The sequence below is a fragment of the Rattus norvegicus genome, chromosome 2 (assembly GCF_036323735.1).
Source record: "Rattus norvegicus strain BN/NHsdMcwi chromosome 2, GRCr8, whole genome shotgun sequence".
Taxonomy (NCBI): domain Eukaryota; kingdom Metazoa; phylum Chordata; class Mammalia; order Rodentia; family Muridae; genus Rattus; species Rattus norvegicus.
In genome coordinates this window covers 202,269,213-202,295,720 of record NC_086020.1, presented here as the reverse complement: position 1 = coordinate 202,295,720, position 26,508 = coordinate 202,269,213, and the positions used below count along the sequence as shown (strand labels likewise).

At 40.9% G+C, this 26,508-nt stretch overlaps 1 pseudogene; it reads right to left on the bottom strand.

The window, feature by feature from the left end:
• Positions 1-2,528: 2,528 nt before the first annotated feature.
• On the bottom strand, positions 2,529-24,825 carry Hspa8-ps16 (heat shock protein family A (Hsp70) member 8, pseudogene 16; annotated as a pseudogene).
• Between the last annotated feature and the right edge of the window lie 1,683 nt (positions 24,826-26,508).

Genomic DNA, 26,508 nt, shown 5'->3' with positions numbered 1-26,508 from the left:
GTATCTTACATAATTAAGTTTGTTTTAGTCTAGAATGTAAAATAATTTCAAAATGAAATCCCACCATTAAGCTATAAAATTCCATCTTTATGATGGCTTCAACAAAGTAGGGAGAATCCCTTTAGGTTTATAGTGTGTATCACTCACTGCTACCTCCTCTCTTACTATACTCCTGTTATGGAAATAGCCTACAAATTTAGCCATGATTAAGTGTTCCCATGCAAAACTCAAATCAAAAGCACCAACTATTTCATACATATCTTCTTTTGGACACAAAAGATAATTCAATATAATTATACTTGTTAGAAAAAATAAGCAAACATCTGTCAAGGGACTAAATTGATTTGAAATCTCTACAAATATCTTAGACATAAGAAAACAAACAAGCTGTCCCTCTCTTGTTCTTGCTCTTGCCTTCCTGCCCCTGCTCTGTCCTCCCATTACCCTCTCCCCTCTCCCCACAAGTCCATGGTTCTCTACTCTTCTCTTCCTTCCCTCCCTCCCTCCTTTCCTCCCTCACTCCTTCCCTCCCTCCCTCCCCCTCTCTCTTTCTGTCTTTCTCTGCATCTACTACCCTCTTAACTCCCCTCCCCATGCTCTGAATAAACTCTTTTATATACAAAAGAAAGAAAGAAAGAAATCAAACAGCACAATGAAAATGTGTGTTCACAAAAAAAAAATAATAATGGCCCCTTCTTTATGCTAATAGTTTTCTTAAGTGTACTTGCAAGAAAGCTAACATTTATTGAAGATATAATGTACAACAATCTTCATGCATAAGAGTCCTGAAGAAACTAGGAAGTTTTCATGTAAAACTCCAAACAACTGATTCAGCAATTTTCTTCATTAGTCTGAATGTCATTGGTGCAGAACTGTGTACAAATGGGCTGAGTGTGTTTCACTATTATATTTTCTTACAATAATATATAATTTTTCTTTACATAAACACACCAATGACTAATATCATGTCTTGTATATGTATTAAACTACCTCAAGAGGTTTATCATTCTTACAAACTTTCATTATATCAGAATAAATGTAAAAATTATCTAACCATAAATCATCTTTTGTTAATAAAGTGTTTAAATTATTTAACAAATTGAGTAAAGAGTAAGCCACGGAATGACAAACTGATCAACTTCTTAAATTATTGAAGGCAAAGCTCCTTCTACAAAATACATATTTTATTGTACTCAATTTAAGCATTAATAATACATAGTACTAAGAAAACCACATGCAATTTTTTTCTTGTAAATAAAGAGTCTGTTTCAATAAATGAGATCTGTGGTTTCCTTCTGTGAGCCCTTTTATTTGGTTATTATGTTGCTGTTTGATTGTTTCTTCTACTTATTTAAATATTTAATGAAAGGTTTTATCCATTTTTTTCCTGAGGCTCTGAGGCAAAGGGCATAATTTAAAAATATCGAATAAGTAAACAAAAGTCATAATACTGGAAAACTTGGGATATGCAAAATATATTAAAAGCCCCGTTTTCATAATAGAATAACAAATTCTACTCTTCTCTTTAGGAGACAAACTATAAGAAACGCGGTTCAATAATTCCAAAATATTTTACAACACAGCTAGGCAGTGCTGCCTTTTATACTATGTCTGTTGCCGTGTCACATTCACACTTACACTTCTGAAATAATTGAAGTGATGAAAACAAGTCCTATTAAACATTACTTCAAAAATTATCAAAGCCTTCTTTAATATTTTCTAATACCATACGGAATAGACACAGTTGGTGAAGAGGATCTTTTGACCAGGATAGGACAGTGAAATATGTGAGTAAGTAATAATAATAGTGATCACTTTTTGCAGGAATATACATGTATGAAGTTGTGTGGTGGTCTCATGTTGGTCTTAGTAAGAGCACCTTTACTTATGTTCATGAAGATCAGGTATTGATATCAAGCATCTTTCCTAGTGACTCTTCTCACTGTTTTCTGAGACTGGAACTCTTGCTTACATACACTTTGAAGGCTAAAATAGTTGTCCAATTAGCTGTGTAGACTATTCTCTTTCATCTGTTATTAAAGATATAAAATGTGGGAACTAATTAGGGAAGAGTGTTGAAAATAAATATAGAAGAAAGAGATGTGATGGATATATTACTTTAAGGGCCTCTGAAAATTGATAGAGTCATACTAATATTTATCCCCAAAATATAATACATACAAGCCTGTGTGAAAGTCTACATTTAACTTTTGGGTGAATTTTTTAACCTGGGCTAATAATGTTCTTATAATGTTAGAAAAGCCAAAGACTATTTAACAAAAACCTTAATAACATAAATGAAGGGTCTTATTTTGATCACAGCTGTGTTTGTGTGGTGTGTGTTTTGTGTGTCTGTGAGTGTACATGTATGTCTCTGTGTTTCTGTGTGTGTCTGTGTATGTTGCTCTGTGTGTGTATATGTGTGTGTATGTATGTGTATATATGTGCCAATTTAAATAGTCTTATTATTCCATGTTACTTGTTTTGGGTCCCTGTAGAACAATGGTATACCCTCTACTTGGACTGACTTAATCTGCCTCTTCAATGGTGGGGCCTAAAGAGCACCACCAGATGGAGGAACTCCCTCACATAAAGGAAGTCACTAGGTATTCCTCCAGGCATCCAACCAGCACTCTGGTACAGCTTGGTAATTGAAAGGGTTGCAGATTTTCTCCAGTTCTTTCGGCTGATCTTCAAATTCTTCCTTCTCTGCAGTCTGGTTCTGATTCAGCCAGCTGATGATTTCATTGCACTTGTCAAAATCCTTATGTTTGTCTTCATCATTGATCTTGCCTTGAAAGTTCTCATCTTCAAGAGTTGTTTTCATGTGGAAGGCATAAGACTCTAGTGAAGCTTCCTGGTTGCTGCCGCTGCGGAGACCTCGTAGGCAGCACACCACGAGCAGACTTGAGCCTCGGGACCACAGGTAAGACCAACTTTTCTGCTGCAAGAGACATGCCTGGTGAACTCAGGACACACAGAGGCAAAATTCCTCTAGGACCAAGCACTTCCAGTGTTTACCGGGAGTCCCAAACCCGCGGATCCCGGCCCGCAGCAGCTCTCTGCTCCCAAACCCCTCACCGCCTGGTCAGGTGGGCACTCCTGAGGCTGCAGAGTGGAAGAGACCACCAACACTGCCCACCCCTGCCCACATCCCTGGCCCAAGAGGAAACTGTATAAGGCCTCTGGGTTCCCGTAGAGGAGGGCCCAAGAGCAGCAGGACCGCTGCACTTGAGACACCACCAGAACCTGAAGGGATCTACCAGATAAACAGTTCTCTACACCCAAATCCCATGGGAGGGAGAGCTAAACCTTCAGAGAGGCAGACACGCCTGGAAAACCAGAAGAGACTGCACTCTGCACACCTCTCTGACGCCAGAGGAAAACACCAAAGGCCATCTGGAACCCTGGTACACGGAAGCTCCCGGAAAGGGCAGTGCAGATCTTCCTGGTTGCTGCTGCCGCGGACAGTTCATAAGCAAGACCCCACGAGCAAACTTGAGCCTCGGAACCACGGGTGGAACCAACTTTTCTGCTGCAAGTGACCTGCCTGGTGAACTCCATTCACAGGCCCACAGGAACAGCTGAAGACCTGTAGATAGGAAAAACTACACGCCTGAAAGCAGAACACTCTGTCCCCATAACTGGATGAAAGAAAACAGGAAAACAGGTCTACAGCACTCCTGACACACAGGCTTATAGGACAGTCTAGCCACTGTCAGAAATAGCAGAACACAGTAACACTAGAGATAATCTGATGCCGAGAGGCAAGTGCAGGAACCCAAGCAACAGAAACCAAGACTACATGGCATCATCGGAGCCCAATTCTCCCACCAAACCAAACAAAGAATATCCAAACACACCAGAAAAGCAAACCTAGATTTAAAATCATATTTGAACATGATGCTGGAGGACTTCAAGAAAGAAGTGAAGAACTCCCTTAGAGAAACACAGGAAAACATTAATAAACAAGGAGAAGCCTAAGAGGAATCGCAAAAATCCCTGAAAGAATACTAGGAAAACACAATCAAACATTTGAAGGAATTAAAAATGGAAATAGAGACCCACGAATCCCGGCCCGCAGCAGCTCTCTGCTCCCAGACCTGGTGAGAGAGAGACCCATCCGCCTGGTCAGGTGGGCACTCCTGAGGCTGCAGAGCGGAAGAGACCACCAACACTGCTCACCCCTGCCCACATCCCTGGCCCAAGAGGAAACTGTATAAGGCCTCTGGGCTCCCGTGGGGGAGGGCCCAGGAGCGGCAGGACACCTGCCTGAGACACCACCGGAACCTGAAAGAAACAGACCGGATAAACAGTTCTATGCACCCAAATCCCGTGGGAGGGAGAGCTAAACCTTCAGAGAGGCAGACAAGCCTGGGAAACCAGAAGAGACTGCTCCCTGCACACACATCTCGGACGCCAGAGGAAAAAGCCAAAGACCATCTGGAACCCTGGTGCACTGAAGCTCCCGGAAGGGGCGGCACAGGTCTTCCTGGTTGCTGCCGTTGCAGAGAGCCCCTGGGCAGCACCCCACGAGCGAACCTGAGCCTCAGGACCACAGGTAAGACCAAAATTTCTGCTGCAAGAAAGCTGCCTGGTGAGCTTGGGACACACTGAAGCAGAATTTCTCTAGGACCAGGCACGTTCTGTGTTTACCGGAAGTCCCACACCCGCGGATCCCGGCCCGCAGCAGCTCTCTGCTCCCAGACCCGGTGAGAGAGAGACCCAACCGCCTGGTCAGGTGGGCACTCCTGAGGCTACAGAGCGGAAGAGACCACCAACACTGCTCACCCCTGCCCACATCCCTGGCCCAAGAGGAAACTGTATAAGGCCTCTGGGCTCCTGTGGGGGAGGGCCCAGGAGCAGCAGGACCCCTGCCTGAGACACCGCCGGAACCTGAAGGAAACAGACTGGATAAACAGTTCTCTGCACCCAAATCCCGTGGGAGGGAGAGCTAAACCTTCAGAGAGGCAGACAAGCCTGGGAAACCAAAAGAGACTGCTCCCTGCACACACATCTCGGACGCCAGAGGAAAAAGCCAAAGACCATCTGGAACCCTGGTGTACTGAAGCTCCAGGAAGGGGCGGCACAGGTCTTCCTGATTGCTGCTGCTGCAGAGAGCCCGTGGGCAGCACCCCATGAGCGAACTTGAGCCTCAGGACCACAGGTAAGACCAAATTTTCTGCTGCAAGAAAGCTGCCTGGTGAACTCAAGACACAGGCCCACAGGAACAGCTGAAGACCTGTAGAGAGGAAAAACTACACGCCCGAAAGCAGAACACTCTGTCCCCATAACTGACGGAAAGAGAGGAAAACAGGTCTACAGAACTCCTGACACACAGGCTTATAGGACAGTCTAGCCACTGTCAGAAATAGCAGAACAAAGGATCACTAGAGATAATCTGATGGCGAGAGGCAAGCGCAGGAACACAAGCAACAGATACCAAGACTACATGGCATCATCGGAGCCCAATTCTCCCACCAAAGCAAACACAGAATATCCAAACACACCAGAAAAGCAAGATCTAGTTTCAAAATCATATTTGATCATGATGCTGGAGGACTTCAAGAAAGACATGAAGAACTCCCTTAGAGAACAAGTAGAAGCCTACAGAGAGGAATCACAAAAATCCCTGAAAGAATTCCAGGAAAATATAAATAAACAAGTAGAAGCCCATAGAGAGGAGACACAAAAATCCCTGAAAGAATTCCAGGAAAACACAATCAAACAGTTGAAGGAATAAAAAATGGAAATAGAAGCAATCAAGAAAGAACACATGGAAACAACCCTAGATATAGAAAACCAAAAGAAGAGACAAGGAGCTGTAGATACAAGCTTCACCAACAGAATACAAGAGATGGAAGAGAGAATCTCAGGAGCAGAAGATTCCATAGAAATCATTGACTCAACTGTCAAAGATAATGTAAAGCGGAAAAAGCTACTGGTCCAAAACATACAGGAAATCCAGGACGCAATGAGAAGATCAAACCTAAGGATAATAGGTATAGAAGAGAGTGAAGACTCCCAGCTCAAAGGACCAGTAAATATCTTCAACAAAATCATAGAAGAAAACTTCCCTAACCTAAAAAAAGAGATACCCATAGACATACAAGAAGCCTACAGAACTCCAAATAGATTGGACCAGAAAAGAAACACCTCCCGTCACATAATTGTCAAAACACCAAACGCACAAAATAAAGAAAGAATATTAAAAGCAGTAAGGGAAAAAGGTCAATAACATATAAAGGGAGACCTATCAGAATCACACCAGACTTCTCGCCAGAAACTATGAAGGCCAGAAGATCCTGGACTGATGTCATACAGACCCTAAGAGAACACAAATGCCAGCCCAGGTTACTGTATCCAGCAAAACTGTCAATTAACATTGATGGAGAAACCAAAATATTCCATGACAAAACCAAATTTACACAATATCTTTCTACAAATCCAGCACTACAAAGGATAATAAATGGTAAAGCCCAACATAAGGAGGCAAGCTATACCCTAGAAGAAGCAGGAAACTAATCGTCTTGGCAACAAAACAAAGAGAATGAAAGCACACAAACATAACCTCACATCCAAATATGAATATAAAGGGAAACAATAATCACTATTCCTTAATATCTCTCAATATCAATGGCCTCAACTCCCCAATAAAAAGACATAGATTAACAAACTGGATACACAACGAGGACCCTGCATTCTGCTGCCTACAGGAAACACACCTCAGAGACAAAGACAGACACTACCTCAGAGTGAAAGGCTGGAAAACAACTTTCCAAGCAAATGGTCAGAAGAAGCAAGCTGGAGTAGCCATTCTAATATCAAATAAAATCAATTTCCAACTAAGAGTCATCAAAAAAGATAAGGAAGGACACTTCATATTCATCAAAGGAAAAATCCACCAAGATGAACTCTCAATCCTAAATATCTATGCCCCAAATACAAGGGCACCTACATACGTAAAAGAAACATTACTAAAGCTCAAAACACACATTGGACCTCACACAATAATAGTGGGAGATTTCAACACCACACTCTCATCAATGGACAGATCATGGAAACAGAAATTAAACAGTGATGTCCACAGACTAAGAGAAGTCATGAGCCAAATGGACTTAACGGATATTTTAGAACATTCTATCCTAAAGCAAAAGGATATACCTTCTTCTCAGCTCCTCATGGTACTTTCTCCAAAATTGACCATATAATTGGTCAAAAAACGGGCCTCAACAGGTACAGAAAGATAGACATAATCCCATGCGTGCTATCGGACCACCACGGCCTAAAACTGGTCTTTAATAACAATAAGGGAAGAATGCCCACATATACGTGGAAATTGAACAATGCTCTACTCAATGATAACCTGGTCAAGGAAGAAATAATGAAAGAAATTAAAGACTTTTTAGAATTTAATGAAAATGAAGGTACAACATACCCAAACTTATGGGACACAATGAAAGCTGTGCTAAGAGGAAAACTCATAGCGCTGAGTGCCTGCAGAAAGAAACAGGAAAGAGCATATGTCAGCAGCTTGACAGCACACCTAAAAGCTCTAGAACAAAAAGAAGCAAATACACCCAGGAGGAGTAGAAGGCAGGAAATAATCAAACTCAGAGCTGAAATCAACCAAGTAGAAACAAAAAGGACCATAGAAAGAATCAACAGAACCAAAAGTTGGTTCTTTGAGAAAATCAACAAGATAGATAAACCCTTAGCCAGACTAACGAGAGGACACAGAGAGTGCGTCCAAATTAACAAAATCAGAAATGAAAAGGGAGACATAACTACAGATTCAGAGGAAATTCAAAAAATAATCAGATCTTACTATAAAAACCTATATTCAACAAAATTTGAAAATCTTCAGGAAATGGACAATTTCCTAGACAGATACCAGTTATTGAAGTTAAATCAGGAACAGATAAGCCAGTTAAACAACCCCATAACTCCTAAGGAAATAGAAGCAGTCATTAAAGGTCTCCCAACAAAAAAAGCCCAGGTGCAGACGGGTTTAGTGCAAAATTCTATCAAACCTTCATAGAAGACCTCATACCAATATTATCCAAACTATTCCACAAAATTGAAACAGATGGAGCCATACCGAATTCCTTCTACGAAGCCACAATTACTCTTATACCTAAACCACACAAAGACACAACAAAGAAAGAGAACTTCAGACCAATTTCCCTTATGATTATCGACGCAAAAATACTCAATAAAATTCTGGCAAACCGAATTCAAGAGCACATCAAAACAATCATCCACCATGATCAAGTAGGCTTCATCCCAGGCATGCAGGGATGGTTTAATATACGGAAAACCATCAACGTGATCCATTATATAAACAAACTGAAAGAACAGAACCACATGATCATTTCATTAGATGCTGAGAAAGCATTTGACAAAATTCAACACCCCTTCATGATAAAAGTCCTGGAAAGAATAGGAATTCAAGGCCCATACCTAAACATAGTAAAAGCCATATACAGCAAACCAGTTGCTAACATTAAACTAAATGGAGAGAAACTTGAAGCAATCCCACTAAAATCAGGGAGTAGACAAGGCTGCCCACTCTCTCCCTACTTATTCAATATAGTTCTTGAAGTTCTAGCCAGAGCAATCAGACAACAAAAGGAGATCAAGGGGATACAGATCAGAAAAGAAGAGGTCAAAATATCACTATTTGCAGATGACATGATAGTATATTTAAGTGATCCCAAAAGTTCCACCAGAGAACTACTAAAGCTGATAAACAACTTCAGCAAAGTGGCTGGGTATAAAATTAACTCAAATAAATCTGTTGCTTTCCTCTATACAAAAGAGAAACAAGCCGAGAAAGAAATTAGGGAAACGACACCCTTCATAATAGACCCAAATAATATAAAGTACCTCGGTGTGACTTTAACCAAGCAAGTAAAAGATCTGTACAATAAGAACTTCAAGACACTGAGGAAAGAAATTGAAGAAGACCTCAGAAGATGGAAAGATCTCCCATGCTCATGGATTGGCAGGATTAATATAGTAAAAATGGCCATTTTACCAAAAGCAATCTACAGATTCAATGCAATCCCCATCAAAATACCAATCCAATTCTTCAAAGAGTTAGACAGAACAATTTGCATATTCATCTGGAATAACAAAAAACCCAGGATAGCTAAAGCTATCCTCAACAATAAAAGGACTTCAGGGGGAATCACTATCCCTGAACTCAAGCAGTATTACAGAGCAATAGTGATAAAAACCGCATGGTATTGCTACAGAGACAGCCAGATAGACCAATGGAATAGAATTGAAGACCCAGAAATGAACCCACACACCTATGGTCACTTGATTTTTGACAATTAGCCAAAACCATCCAATGGAAAAAAGATAGCATTTTCAGCAAATGGTGCTGGTTCAACTGGAGGGCAACATGTAGAAGAATGCAGATCGATCCATGCTTATCACCCTGTACAAAGTTAGTCCAAGTGGATCAAGGACCTCCACATCAAACCAGACACACTCAAACTAATAGAAGAAAAACTAGGGAAGCATCTGGAACACATGGGCACTGGAAAAAATTTCCTGAACAAAACACCAATGGCTTCTGCTCTAAGATCAAGAATCGACAAATGGGATCTCATAAAACTGCAAAGCTTCTGTAAGGCAAAGGACACTGCGGTTAGGACAAAACGGCAACCAACAGATTGGGAAAAGATCTTTACCAATCCTACAACAGATAGAGGCCTTATATCCAAAATATACAAAGAACTCAAGAAGTTAGACCGCAGGGAAACAAATAACCCTATTAAAAAACGGGGTTCAGAGCTAAACAAAGAATTCACAGCTGAGGAATGCCGAATGGCGGAGAAACACCTAAAGAAATGTTCAACATCTTTAGTCATAAGGGAAATGCAAATCAAAACAACCCTGAGATTTCACCTCACACCAGTGAGAATGGCTAAGATCAAAAACTCAGGTGACAGCAGATGCTGGCCAGGATGTGGAGATAGAGGAACACTCCTCCATTGTTGGTGGGATTGCAGACTGGTACAACCATTCTGGAAATCAGTCTGGAGGTTCCTCAGAAAATTGGACATTGAACTGCCTGAGGATCCAGCTATACCTCTCTTGGGCATATACCCAAAAGATGCCTCAACATATAAAAGAGACACGTGCTCCACTATGTTCATCGCAGCCTTATTTATAATAGCCAGAAAATGGAAAGAACCCAGATGCCCTTCAACAGAGGAATGGATACAGAAAATGTGGTACATCTACACAATGGAATACTACTCAGCTATCAAAAACAACGAGTTTATGAAATTCGTAGGCAAATGGTTGGAACTGGAAAATATCATCCTGAGTGAGCTAACCCAATCACAGAATGACATACATGGTATGCACTCATTGATAAGAGGATATTAGCACAAATGCTTGAATTACCCTAGATCCCTAGAACAAACGAAACTCAAGACGGATGATCAAAATGTGAATGCTTCACTCCTTCTTTAAATGAGGAAAAAGAATACCCTTGGCAGGGAAGGGAGAGGCAAAGATTAAAACAGAGACTGAAGGAACACCCATTCAGAGCCTGCCCCACATGTGGCCCATACATATACAGCCACCCAATTAGACGAGATGGATGAAGCAAAGAAGTGCAGACTGACAGGAGCCGGATGTAGATCTCTCCTGAGAGACACAGCCAGAATACAGCAAATACAGAGGCGAATGCCAGCAGCAAACCACTGAACTGAGAATAGGTCCCCTATTGAAGGAATCAGAGAAAGAACTGGAAGAGCTTGAAGGGGCTCGAGACCCCAAAAGTACAACAATGCCAAGCAATCAGAGCTTCCAGGGACTAAGCCAATACCTAAAGACTATACATGGACTGACCCTGGACTCTGACCCCATAGGTAGCAATGAATGTCCTAGTAAGAGCACCTGTGGAAGGGGAAGCCCTGGGTCCTGCTAAGACTGAACCCCCAGTGAACTAGTCTATGGGGGGAGGGCGGCAATGGGGGGAGCGTTGGGAGGGGAACACCCATAAGGAAGGGGAGGGGGGAGGGGATGTTTGCCCGGAAACCGGGAAAGGGAATAACACTCGAAATGTATATAAGAAATACTCAAGTTATTAAAAAAAAAAAAAAACGAGAACTGAAAAAAAAATGGAAATAGAAGCAATCAAGGAAGAACACATGGAAACAACCCTGGATATAGAAAACCAAAAGAAGAGACAAGAAGCTGTAGATATGAGCTTCACCAACAGAATACAAGTGATGGAAGAGAGAATCTCAGGAGCAGAAGATTCCATAGAAATCATTGACTCAACTGTCAAAGATAATATAAAGCGGAAAAAGCTACTGGTCCAAAACATACACGAAATCCAGGACTCAATTAGAAGATCAAAACTAATGATAATAGGTATAGAAGAACGTGAAGACTCCCAGCTCAAAGGACCAGTAAATATCTTCAACAAAATCATAGAAGAAAACTTCCTTAACCTAAAGAAAGAGATGCCCATAGGCATACAAGAAGCCTACAGAACTCCAAATAGATTGGACCAGAAAAGAAACACCTCCCATCACATCGTAGTCAAAACACCAAACGCACAAAATAAAGAAAGAATATTAAAAGCAGTAAGGGAAAAAGGTCAAGTAACATATAAAGGCAGACCTATCAGAATCACACCAGACTTTTCGCCAGAGACTATGAAAGCCAGAAGATCCTGGACAGATGTCATACAGACCCTAAGAGAACACAAATGCCAGCCCAGGTTACTGTATCCTGCAAAACTCTCAATTAACATAGATGGAGAAACTAAGATATTCCATGACAAAACCAAATTTACACAATATCTTTCTACAAATCCAGCACTACAAAGGATAATAAATGGTAAAGCTCAACATAAGGAGGCAAGCTATACCCTAGAAGAAGCAAGAAACTAATCATCTTGGCAACAAAACAAAGAGAAGAAAAGCACACAAACATAACCTCATATCCAAATATGAATATAACAGGAAGCAATAATCACTATTCCTTAATATCTCTCAATATCAATGGCCTCAACTCCCCAATAAAAAGACATAGATTAAGAAACTGGATACGCGACGAGGACCCTGCATTCTGCTGCCTACAGGAAACATACCTCAGAGACAAAGACAGACACTACCTCAGAGTGAAAGGCTGGGAAAACAACTTTCCAAGCAAATGGTCGGAAGAAGCAAGCTGGTGTAGCCTTTCTAATATCAAATAAAATTAATTTTCAACTAAAATTCATCAAAAAAGATAAGGAAGGACACTTCATATTCATCAAAGGAAAAATCCACCAAGATGAACTCTCAATCCTAAATATCTATGCCCCAAATACAAGAGCACCTACATATGTAAAAGAAACCTTACTAAAGCTCAAAACACACATTGCACCTCACACAATAATAGTAGGAGATTTCAACACCCCACTCTCATCAATGGACAGATCATGGAAACAGAAATTAAACAGAGATGTCGACAGATTAAGAGATGTCATGAGCCAAATGGACTTAACAGATATTTATAGAACATTCTAACCTAAAACAAAAGGATATACCTTCTTCTCAGCTCCTTATGGTACTTTCTCCAAAACTGACCATATAATTGGTCAAAAACGGGCCTCAACAGGTACAGAAAGATAGAAATACTCCCTTGCGTGCTATCGGACCACCACAGCCTAAAACTGTTCTTCAATAACAATAAGGGAAGAATGCCCACATATACGTGGAAATTGAACAATGCTCTACTGAATGATAACCTGGTCAAGGAAGAAATAAAGAAAGAGGCATTGAAGCTCCTGGAAGGGGCGGCACAGCTCTTCCTGGTTGCTGCCATTGCAGAGAGCCCCTGGGCAGCACCCCATGAGCGAACTTGAGCCTCGGAATCACAGGTAAGACGAACTTTTCTGCTGCAAGAAAGCTGCCTGGTGAGCTTGGGACACACGGAAGCAGAATTTCTCTAGGACCAGGCACGTTCTGTGTTTACCGGAAGTCCCACACCCGCGGATCCTGGCCCGCAGCAGCTCTCTGCTCCCAGACCCGGTGAGAGAGAGACCCAACCGCCTGGTCAGGTGGGCACTCCTGAGGCTGCAGAGCGGAAGAGACCACCAACACTGCTCACCCCTGCCCACAATCCTGGCCCAAGAGGAAACTGTATAAGGCCTCTGGGCTCCCGTGGGGGAGGGCCCAGGAGCGGCAGGACCCCTGTGCCTGAGACACCGCCGGAACCTGAAAGAAACAGACCGGATAAACAGTTCTCTGCACCCAAATCCCGTGGGAGGGAGAGCTAAAACTTCAGAGAGGCAGACAAGCCTGGGAAACCAAAAGAGACTGCTCCCTGCACACACATCTGGGACGCCAGAGGAAAAAGCCAAAGACCATCTGGAACCCTGGTGCACTGAAGCTCCCGGAAGGGGCGGCACAGGTCTTCCTGGTGCTGCCGCTGCAGAGAGCCCCTGGGCAGCACCCCATGAGCGAACTTGAGCCTCGGGACCACAGGTAAGACCAAATTTTCTGCTGCAAGAAAGCTGCCTGGTGAACTCAAGACACAGGCCCACAGGAACAGCTGAAGACCTGTAGAGAGGAAAAACTACACGCACGGAAGCAGAACACTCTGTCCCCATAACTGACTGAAAGAGAGGAAAACAGGTCTACAGCACTTCTGACACACAGGCTAATAGGACAGTCTAGCCACTGTCAGAAATAGCAGAACAAAGTAGCACTAGGGATAATCTGATGGCGAGAGGCAAGCTCAGGAACCCAAGCAACAGAAACCAAGACTACATGCCATCATCGGAGCCCAATTCTCCCACCAAAACAAACATGGAATATCCAAACACACCAGAAGAGCAAGATCTAGTTTCAAAATCATATTTGATCATGATGTTGGAGGACTTCAAAAAAGACATGAACACACTTGGGGAAACACAGGAAAACATTAATAAACAAGTAGAAGCCTACAGAGAGGAATCGCAAAAATCCCTGAAAGAATTCCAGGAAAACACAATCAAAGAGTTGAAGGAATTAAAAATGGAAATAGAAGCAATCAAGCAGGAACACATGGAAACAACCCTGGATATAGAAAACCAAAAGAAGAGACAAGGAGCTGTAGATACAAGCTTCACCAACAGAATACAAGAGATGGAAGAGAGAATCTCAGGAGCAGATGATTCCATAGAAATCATTGACTCAACTGTCAAAGATAATGTAAAGCGGAAAAAGCTACTGGTCCAAAACATACAGGAAATCCAGGACTCAATGAGAAGATCAAACCTAAGGATAATAGGTATAGAAGAGAGTGAAGACTCCCAGCTCAAAGGACCAGTAAATATCTTCAACAAAATCATAGAAGAAAACTTCCCTAACCTAAAAAAAGAGATACCCATAGACATACAAGAAGCCTACAGAACTCCAAATAGATTGGACCAGAAAAGAAACACCTCCCGTCACATAATTGTCAAAACACCAAACGCACAAAATAAAGAAAGAATATTAAAAGCAGTAAGGGAAAAAGGTCAAGTAACATATAAAGGCAGACCTATCAGAATCACACCAGACTTCTCGCCAGAAACTATGAAGGCCAGAAGATCCTGGAATGATGTCATACAGACCCTAAGAGAACACAAATGCCAGCCCAGGTTACTGTATCCAGCAAAACTCTCAATTAACATTGATGGAGAAACCAAGATATTCCATGACAAAACCAAATTTACACAATATCTTTCTACAAATCCAGCACTACAAAGGATAATAAATGGTAAAGCCCAACATAAGGAGGCAAGCTATACCCTAGAAGAAGCAAGAAACTAATCTTCTAGGCAACAAAACAAAAAGAAGACAAGCACACAAACATAACCTCACATCCAAATATGAATATAAAGGGAAACAATAATCACTATTCCTTAATATCTCTCAATATCAATGGCCTCAACTCCCCAATAAAAAGACATAGATTAACAAACTGGATACGCGACGAGGACCCTGCATTCTGCTGCCTACAGGAAACACACCTCAGAGACAAAGACAGACACTACCTCAGAGTGAAAGGCTGGAAAACAACTTTCCAAGCAAATGGTCAGAAGAAGCAAGCTGGAGTAGCCATTCTAATATCAAATAAAATCAATTTCCAACTAAAAGTCATCAAAAAAGATAAGGAAGGACACTTCATATTCATCAAAGGAAAAATCCACCAAGATGAACTCTCAATCCTAAATATCTATGCCCCAAATACAAGGGCACCTACATACGTAAAAGAAACCTTACTAAAGCTCAAAACACACATTGGACCTCACACAATAATAGTGGGAGATTTCAACACCCCACTCTCATCAATGGACAGATCATGGAAACAGAAATTAAACAGTGATGTCCACAGACTAAGAGAAGTCATGAGCCAAATGGACTTAACGGATATTTATAGAACATTCTATCCTAAAGCAAAAGGATATACCTTCTTCTCAGCTCCTCATGGTACTTTCTCCAAAATTGACCATATAATTGGTCAAAAAACGGGCCTCAACAGGTACAGAAAGATAGAAATAATCCCATGCGTGCTATCGGACCACCACGGCCTAAAACTGGTCTTCAATAACAATAAGGGAAGAATGCCCACATATACGTGGAAATTGAACAATGCTCTACTCAATGATAACCTGGTCAAGGGAAAAATAAAGAAAGAAATTAAAAACTTTTTAGAATTTAATGAAAATGAAGATACAACATACTCAACCTTATGGGACTTAACGAAAGCTGTGCTAAGAGGAAAACTCATAGCGCTGAGGGCTTGCAGAAAGAACCAGGAAAGAGCATATGTCAGCAGCTTGACAGCACACCTAAAAGCTCTAGAACAAAAAGAAGCAAATATACCCAGGAGGAGTAGAAGGCAGGAAATAATCAAACTCAGAGCAGAAATCAACCAAGTAGAAACAAAAAGGACCATAGAAAGAATCAACAGAACCAAAAGTTGGTTCTTTGAGAAAATCAACAAGATAGATAAACCCTTAGCCAGACTAACGAGAGGACACAGAGAGTGCGTCCAAATTAACAAAATCAGAAATGAAAAGGGAGACATAACTACAGATTCAGAGGAAATTCAAAAAATCATCTGATCTTACTACAAAAACCTATATTCAACAAAACTTGAAAATCTTCAGGAAATGGACAATTACCTAGACAGATACCAGGTATCGAAGTTAAATCAGGAACAGATAAACCAGTTAAACAACCCCATAACTCCTAAGGAAATAGAAGCAGTCATTAAAGGTCTCCCAACCAAAAAGAGCCCAGGTCCAGACGGGTTTAGTGCAGAATTCTATCAAACCTTCATAGAAGACCTCATACCAATATTATCCAAACTATTCCACAAAATTGAAACAGATGGAGCCCTACCGAATTCCTTCTACGAAGCCACAATTACTCTTATACCTAAACCACACAAAGACACAACAAAGAAAGAGAACTTCAGACCAATTTCCCTTATGAATATCGACGCAAAAATACTCAATAAAATTCTGGCAAATCAAATTCAAGAGCACATCAAAACAATCATCCACCATGAACAAGTAGGCTTCATCTGAGGCATGCAGGGATGGTTTAATATACGGAAAACCATCAACGTGATCCATTATATAAACAAACTGAAAGAACAGAACCACATGATCATTTCATTAGATGCTGAGAAAGCAATTGACAAAATTCAACACCCCTTCATGATAAAAGTCCTGGAAAGAATAGGAATTCAAGGCCCATACCTAAACATAGTAAAAGCCATATACAGCAAACCAGTTGCTAACATTAAACTAAATGGAGAGAAACTTGAAGCAATCCCACTAAATCAGGGAGTAGACAAGGCTGCCCACTCTCTCCCTACTTATTCAATATAGTTCTTGAAGTTCTAGCCAGAGCAAACAGACAACAAGAGGAGATCAAGGGGATACAGATCGGAAAAGAAGAGGTCAAAATATCACTATTTGCAGATGACATGATAGTATATTTAAGTGATCCCAAAAGTTCCACCAGAGAACTACTAAAGCTGATAAACAACTTCAGCAAAGTGGCTGGGTATAAAATTAACTCAAATAAATCAGTTGCCTTCCTCTATACAAAAGAGAAACAAGCCGAGAAAGAAATTAGGGAAACGACACCCTTCATAATAGACCCAAATAATATAAAGTACCTCGGTGTGACTTTAACCAAGCAAGTAAAAGATCTGTACAATAAGAACTTCAAGACACTGAGGAAAGAAATTGAAGAAGACCTCAGAAGATGGAAAGATCTCCCATGATCATGGATTGGCAGAATTAATATAGTAAAAATGGCCATTTTACCAAAAGCAATCTAAAGATTCAATGCATTCCCCATCAAAATACCAATCCAATTCTTCAAAGAGTTAGACAGAACAATTTGCAAATTCATCTGGAATAACAAAAAACCCAGGATAGCTTAAGCTATCCTCAATAATAAAAGGACTTCAGGGGGAATCACTATCCCTGAACTCAAGCAGTATTACAGAGCAATAGTGATAAAAACTGCATGGTATTGGTACAGAGACAGCCAGATAGACCAATGGAATAGAATTGAAGACCCAGAAATGAACCCACACACCTATGGTCACTTGATTTTTGACAAAGGAGCCAAAACCATCCAATGGAAAAAAGATAGCATTTTCAGCAAATGGTGCTGGTTCAACTGGAGGGCAACATGTAGAAGAATGCAGATCGATCCATGCTTATCACCCTGTACAAAGCTTAAGTCCAAGTGGATCAAGGACCTCCACATCAAACCAGACACACTCAAACTAATAGAAGAAAAACTAGGGAAGCATCTGGAACACATGGGCACTGGAAAAAATTTCCTGAACAAAACACCAATGGCTTCTGCTCTAAGATCAAGAATCGACAAATGGGATCTCATAAAACTGCAAAGCTTCTGTAAGGCAAAGGACACTGTGGTTAGGACAAAACGGCAACCAACAGATTGGGAAAAGATCTTTACCAATCCTACAACAGATAGAGGCCTTATATCCAAAATATACAAAGAACTCAAGAAGTTAGACCGCAGGGAAACAAATAACCCTATTAAAAAACGGGGTTCAGAGCTAAACAAAGAATTCACAGCTGAGGAATGCCGAATGGCTGAGAAACACCTAAAGAAATGTTCAACATCTTTAGTCATAAGGGAAATGCAAATCAAAACAACCCTGAGATTTCACCTCACACCAGTGAGAATGGCTAAGATCAAAAACTCAGGTGACAGCAGATGCTGGCGAGGATGTGGAGAAAGAGGAACACTCCTCCACTGTTGGTGGGATTGTAGACTGGTACAACCATTCTGGAAATCAGTCTGGAGGTCCTCAGAAAATTGGACATTGAACTGCCTGAGGATCCAGCTATACCTCTCTTGGGCATATACCCAAAAGATGCCTCAACATATAAAAGAGACACGTGTTCCACTATGTTCATCGCAGCCTTATTTATAATAGCCAGAAACTGGAAAGAACCCAGATGCCCTTCAACAGAGGAATGGATACAGAAAATGTGGTACATCTACACAATGGAATACTACTCAGCTATCAAAAACAACGAGTTTATGGAATTCGTAGGCAAATGGTTGGAACTGGAAAATATCATCCTGAGTGAGGTAACCCAATCACAGAAAGACATACATGGTATTCACTCATTGATAAGTGGCTATTAGTCCAAATGCTTGAATTACACTAGATCCCTAGAACAAACGAAACTCAAGACGGATGATCAAAATGTGAATGCTTCACTCCTTCTTTAAATGAGGAAAAAGACTACCCTTGGCAGGGAAGGGAGAGGCAAAGATTAAAACAGAGACTGAAGGAACACCCATTCAGAGCCTGCCCCACATGTGGCCCATACATATACAGCCACCCAATTAGACAAGATGGATGAAGCAAAGAAGTGCAGACTGACAGGAGCCGGATGTAGATCTCTCCTGAGAGACACAGCCAGAATACAGCAAATACAGAGGCGAATGCCAGCAGCAAACCACTGAACTGAGAATAGGTCCCCTATTGAAGGAATCAGAGAAAGAACTGGAAGAGCTTGAAGGGGTTCGAGACCCCAAAAGTACAACAATGCCAAGCAATCAGAGCTTCCAGGGACTAAGCCACTACCTAAAGATTATACATGGACTGACCCTGGACTCTGACCCCTAGGTAGCAATGAATATCCTAGTAAGATCACCAGTGGAAGGGGAAGCCCTGGGTCCTGCTAAGACTGAACCCCCAGTGAACTAGTCTATGGGGCGAGGGCGGCAATGGGGGGAGGGTTGGGAGGGGAACACCCATAAGGAAGGGGAGGGGGGAGGGGGATGTATGCCCGGAAACCGGGAAAGGGAATAACACTCGAAATGTATATAAGATATACTCAAGTTAATAAAAAAAAATTAAAAAAAAAAGAAATAAAGAAAGAAATTAAAGACTTTTTAGAATTTAATGAAAATGAAGGTACAACATACCCAAACTTATGGGACAAAATGAAAGCTGTACTAAGAGGAAAACTCATAGTGCTGAGTGCCTACAGAAAGAAACAGGAAAGAGCATATGTCAGCAGCTTGACAGGACACCTAAAAGCTCTAGAACAAAAAGAAGCAAATGCACGCAGGAGGAATAGAAGTCAGGAAATAATCAAACTCAGAGCTGAAATCAACCAAGTAGAAACAAAAACGACCATCGAAAGAATCAACAGAACCAAAAGTTGGTTCTTTGAGAAAATCAACTAGATAGATAAACCCTTAGCCAGACTAACGAGAGGACACAGAGAGTGTGTCCAAATTAACAAAATCAGAAATGAAAAGGGAGACATAACTACAGATTCAGAGGAAATTCAAAAAATCATCAGATATTACTATAAAAGCCAATATTCAACAAAACTTGAAAATCTGCAGGAAATGGACAATTTCTGAGACAGATACCAGGTACCGAAGTTAAATCAGGAACAGATAAACCAGTTAAACAACCCCATAACTCCTAAGGAAATAGAAGCAGTCACTTAAGGTCTCGCAACCAAATAGAGCCCAGGTCCAGACGGGTTTAGTGCAGAATTCTATCAGACCTTCATAGAAGACCTCATACCAATATTATCCAAACTATTCCACAAAATTGAAATAGATGGAGCACTACCAAATTACTTCTATGAAGCCACAATTACTCTTATACCTAAACCACACAAAGACCCAACAAAGAAAGAGAACTTAAGACCAATTTCCCTTATGAATATCGACGCAAAAATACTCAATAAAATTCTGGCAAACCGAATCCGAGAGCACATCAAAACAATCATCCACCATTATCAAGTAGGCTTCATCCCAGGCATGCAGGGATGGTTTAATATATGGAAAACCATCAACGTGATCCATTATATAAACAAACTGAAAGAACAAAACCACATGATCATTTCATTAGATACTGAGAAAGCATTTGACAAAATTCAACACCCCTTCATGATAAAAGTCCTGGAAAGAATAGGAATTCAAGGCCCATACCTAAACATAGTAAAAGCCATACACACAAAGCAGTTGCTAACATTAAACTAAATGGAGAGAAACTTGACGCAATCCCACTAAAATCAGGGACTAGACAAGGCTGCCCACTCTCTCCCTACTTATTCAATATAGTTCTTGAAGTTCTATCCAGAGCAATCAGACAACAAAAGGAGATCAAGGGGATACAGATCGGAAAAGAAGAAGTCAAAATATCACTATTTGCAGATGATATGATAGTATATTTAAGTGATCCCAAAAGTTCCACCAGAGAACTACTAAAGCTGATAAACAACTTCAGCAAAGTGGCTGGGTATAAAATTAACTCAAATAAATCAGTATCCTTCCTCTACCCAAAAGAGAAACAAGTCGAGAAAGAAATAAGGGAAACGACACCCTTCATAATAGACCCAAATAATATAAAGTACCTCGGCGTGACTTTAACCAAGCAAGTAAAAGATCTGTACAATAAGAACTTCAAGATTCTGAAGAAAGAAATTGAAGAAGACCTCAGAAGATGGAAAGATCTCCCATGCTCATGGATTGGCAGGATTAATCTGGTAAAAATGGCCATTTTACCAAAAGCGATCTACAGATTCAATGCAATCCCCATCAAAATACCAATCCAATTCTTCAAAGAGTTAGACAGAACAATTTGCATATTCATCTGGAATAACAAAAAACCCAGGATAGCTATAGCTATCCTCAACAATAAAAGGACTTCAGGGGGAATCACTATCCCTGAACTCAAGCAGTATTACAGAGCAATAGTGATAAAAACCGCATGGTATTGGTACAGAGACAGACAGATAGATCAATGGAACAGAATTGAAGACCCAGAAATGAACCCACACACCTATGGTCACTTGATTTTTGACAAAGGAGCCAAAACCATCCAATGGAAAAAAGATAGCATTTTCAGCAAATGGTGCTGGTTCAACTGGAGGGCAACATGTAGAAGAATGCAGATCGATCCATGCTTATCACCCTGTACAAAGCTTAATTCCAAGTGGATCAAGGACCTCCACATCAAACCAGACACACTCAAACTAATAGAAGAAAAACTAGGGAAAAATCTGGAACACATGGGCACTGGAAAAACTTTCCTAAACAAAACACCAATGGCTTACGCTCTAAGATCAAGAATCGACAAATGGGATCTCATATAACTGCAAAGCTTCTGTAAGGCTAAGGACACCGTGGTTAGGACAAAACGGCAACCAACAGATTGGGAAAAGATCTTTTCCAATCCTACAACAGATAGAGGCCTTATATCCAAAATATACAAAGAACTCAAGAAGTTAGACCGCAGGGAAACAAATCACCCTATTAAAAAATGGGGTTCAGTGCTAAACAAAGAATTCACAGCTGAGGAATGCCGAATGGCTGAGAAACTCCGAAAGAAATGTTCAACATCTTTAGTCATAAGGAAAATGCAAATCAAAACAACCCTGAGATTTCACCTCACACCAGTGAGAATGGCGAAGATCAAAAACTCAGGTGACAGCAGATGGTGGAGAGGATGTGGAGAAAAAGGAACAGTCCTCCATTGTTGGTGGGATTGCACACTGGTAAAACCATTCTGAAAATCAGTCTGGAGGTTCCTCAGAAAATTTGACATTGAACTGCCTGACGATCCAGCTATACCTCTCTTGGGTATATACCCAAAAGATGTCCCAAGATATAAAAAAGACACGTGCTCCACTATGTTCATTGCAGCCTTATTTATAATAGCCAGAAGCTGGAAAGAATCCAGATGGCCTTCAACAGAGGAATGGATACAGAAAATGTGGTACATCTACACAATGGAAAATTACTCAGCTATCAAAAACAATCCCTTTATGAAATTCATAGGCAAATGGTTGGAAAATATCATCCTGATTGAGCTAACCCAATCATAGAAAGACACACATGGCATGCACTCATTGATAAGTGGCTATTAGCCCAAATGCTTGAATTACCCTAGTTGCCTAGAACAAATGAAACTCAAGACGGATGATCAAAATGTGAATGCTTCACTCCTTCTTTAAAAGGGGAACAAGAATACCCTTGGCAGGGAATAGAGAGGCAAAGATTAAAACAGACACAGAAGGAACACCCATTCAGAGCCTGCCCCACACGTGGCCCATACGTATACAGCCATCCAATTAGACATGATGGATGAATCAAAGAAGTGCAGGGGACAGGAGCCGGATGTAGATCTCTCCTGAGAGACACAGCCAGAATACAGCAAACACAGAGGCGAATGCCAGCAGTAAACCACTGAACTGAGAATAGGACCCCCGTTGAAGGAATTAGAGAAAGAACTGGAAGAGCTTGAAGGGGTTCGAGATCCCATATGTACAACAATGCCAAGCAACCAGAGCTTCCAAGGACTAAGCCACTACCTAAAGACTATACATGGACTGACCCTGGACTCTGACCTCATAGGTAGCAATGAATATCCTAGTAAGAGCACCAGTGGAAGGGGAAGTCCTGGGTCCTGCTAAGACTGAACCCCCAGTGAACTAGATTGTTGGGGGGATGGCGGCAAGGGATGGAGGATGGGGAGGGGAACACCCATAAAAAGGGGAGGGGGATGTTTGCCCGGTAACCGGGAAAGGGCATAACACTCAAAATGTATATAAGAAATACTCAAGTTAAAAAAAAAACAAACAAAACAAAACAAAACAAAAATCCCATCCCAAACCAAACAAACGAACAAAAATAGAGTTTACAAAAAAAAAAAAAAGACTCTAGTGAATTCTTGGAGCAGATCATATTTATCTCTTCTCATCTTCAGCTTTGTACTTCTCAGCTTCTTGGGTTATATGCTCAATATCCTCCTTACTCAAGCAGCCCTTGTCATTGGCGATGGTGAACTTGTTCTCCTTTCTTGTGCTCTTATCTACAGCAGAAACATTGACGATTCCATTGCAGTGTCAACCATCTGAGGAACCCTATTGGGTGCTGGACAAATGTCTGTGACCTCAAACTTTCCAAGGAGGTTGTTGACCTTTGCCATGGCCCTTTTACCTTCATATACCTGGATGAGTACACTTGGCTGGTTGTCAGAGTAGGTGGTTTAAGTCTGGGTCTGCTTCATGGGAATGGGGTTTTGCAGTTGATGAGAACTGTCATGACTCCACCAGCAGTTTCAATACCAAGGAAAAGAGGCATAACATTTAATTTAAGTGCAGCAAATACTGAACATTCTCAGACTTTTCTACAGGTAGAATGGCTGCCTGGACAGCTGCACCATAGGCAACAGCTTCATTGGTGTTAATTTTCTTATTCGGTTATTTTTTACTGAAGAAGTCTTGCAGAAGTTTCTGGATCTTGGGGATTCTGGTAGAACCACCCGCCAGGAGAATATCATGAATCTGTGAATTGTCTAGTTTGTGTCTTGAAGGGCCTTCTCTACAGTGTCCAGTGTGCTACAGAACAGGTCAGCATTCAATTCCTCAAATTGAACACAGATAATGGATGTATAGAAGTCAATTCCCTTAAATAGAGAATCAATCTCAACACAGGCCTAGGTGCTAGAGGAGAGGGTGTGCTTGGCCTGCTCACAGGCAATGTGGAGACACCAGACATCTTTCTTGTTCTCACTGATGTCCTTCTTGTGTTTTTACTTAAACTCAGCAATGAAATGGTTGACCATTCTGTTCTCAAAGTCTTCTCCACACAAGTGGGTGTTTCCAACTGTTGATTTGACTTCAAAAATTACATCCTCAGCAGTGAGGATTGACACATCAAAAGTGCTACCTCAGAATATTCCTTTCAGTTCCACCCTTCTTATCTAAGTCATAAGTTGGTTCATTAATGACTCGAAGTACATTGAATCCAGCAATAGTTTCAGTCTTTTTATGTCTGCTGCTGAGAGTCATTGAAGTAAGCTGGCACTGTGACCACAGCATTGGTTACAGTCTTTCCAAGGTAAGCTTCGGCAATTTCCTGCCAATTCTCAGTACCATTGAGGACACTTCCTTTTTGTCTCCTCTTTGTATTTGCCTTGGACCTTGGGCCTGCCTGCATTATTCACCACCATGAAGGGCCAGTGTTTCATGTCAGACTGAACAACAGCATCATCAAAGCTACATCTGATCAGAGGTTTGGCATCAAAAACTGTGTTGGTGTGGGGTTCATTGCAGTCTGATTATTACCTGCATCCCCAATTAATCATTCTGTGTCAGTGAAAGCAATGTAGCTCAGTGTGTTGTTGTTACTCTGGTCATTGGCAATTTTTTTCCTTCTTTCCATGCTGAAAGACACCCACACAAGTGTAGGTGGTGCCAAGATCAATGCCAGCTGTGGGTCCCTTAGACATGGTTGCTTGCATGTAGGCCCAGCTGTGCTGACTACAAGACTACACAAATACCCGAAAGCTGGTTCTGTGTTCAATGAACCATCCATGAATTGTTTAAAACATTACAGACTATTGACATTTTCTCTGGTTTCTCACTAGAAGTGTAAGTTAAGGCCCTATTGTTAAAGATAGCATGCACATTTAACACTGGGTAGAGAGAACATGGAGTTGTCACTGAGTTGAATGTTTCCTACCTGAGGACTATCAGAAGAAAACGTGGAAGCTTCCAAAGGAGGGCAGCAACCAAAAGTAACATCCACATAGGAAGTCTATGAACCACAAGAATGGCCAGCAGGGCACAATAATTAGAGGAGTACAGTAGTTGATAGCTGCTCTTGCTCTCTTGCTCTCCCTCTCTCTCCCATTCTCCTCATTTCTCTCTCTCTCTCTTTCTCTCTCCATGTGCTTAGGGGCAGCTCCTCTCTCTCTCTCTCTCTCTCTCTCTCTCTCTCTCTCTCTCTCTCTCTCTCTCTCTCTCTCTCTCCTCTCTTTTTTCTCTCTCTGTGTCTCTTCCTTTTTCCCTTGTCTCCTTTCTCCCTGTGACTTTTCCTCAACTTCCCTCCCCAATCACTAAATAAACTCTATTCTGTTCTTTAAAAAAAAGTGGTTGATAAGCAATGAGTCTTGAATTCTGCTTAAAACCAACTGAACAAAGAAGAAACCATGTTTTGTATAGGAAACTAAATACTCAGTGTGGGTAAAGACATGATTCTTGGAAGAAACCTCCTGCTTTTACATTACTAAACCAGCATAAAATGAACCACATTCTGAGTATTTATCCTTTTACCTGTTCATAGGTAAAATAACTGTCTTCTTGACTCTGTCAAATAATCTTCTCTTTGCAACACAAAGAAACCATTACAGAAGTCACAAAAAATCAAAATGCAGACACACTGATCTCAATTCCAATGTATACAACTAAAAAACATAGGTGCTTAACATCTACTTGTTTACATGACACTCTATCTGTAATATATGAAGAAATTTCTATTCACCAGGAAATTATAGACCAATACATGGATATTACAAAAGTCAAACTTAGTCAATCAATACCTTTGATGGGGGGGGCGGTGACTGACAGAATGTGAAAATTCCAGCATAAATGCAGAATGTATCCCAAGCACCCACCCTTCTATAGCAGACGTTATTGGTAGTCGATAGCTGCTGGGGAAGAAAATACTTATGTTTTTCATATCTGGATAAGGGTGGATATCCCATGTTCCAATGGATGACATTATATACTTGCATGTAGGATAAGCACTAATTAAACTTATTGGGTTATTAAAAACAAAAGATGTAAAATTGAGAATGGGCAAACTGGGTGCAGATGTATGACGGAAAACTGATAGACATGATCATATTTAACTGTAAACGTGTGTAAAAATGTAAAGAATATTTCAAGTTAATATTTAACAAGAAGACATAAATGTAGAATGGGGATTTGTAAAGGTCAGTTTTATAGACTTAAAGAGGAAAAATGTAATTTGGATCATATTTCAGTTTATATGTATGTCCTTTTAAAGGATCACAATAAATAATAATAAAACATAATAAAAACATTGTATATTACTATTATAAGATATAATTAATACAGCATTTCCCATAGCTTAAGTGTTTCTAATTATCACAAATATTTAATGGTAG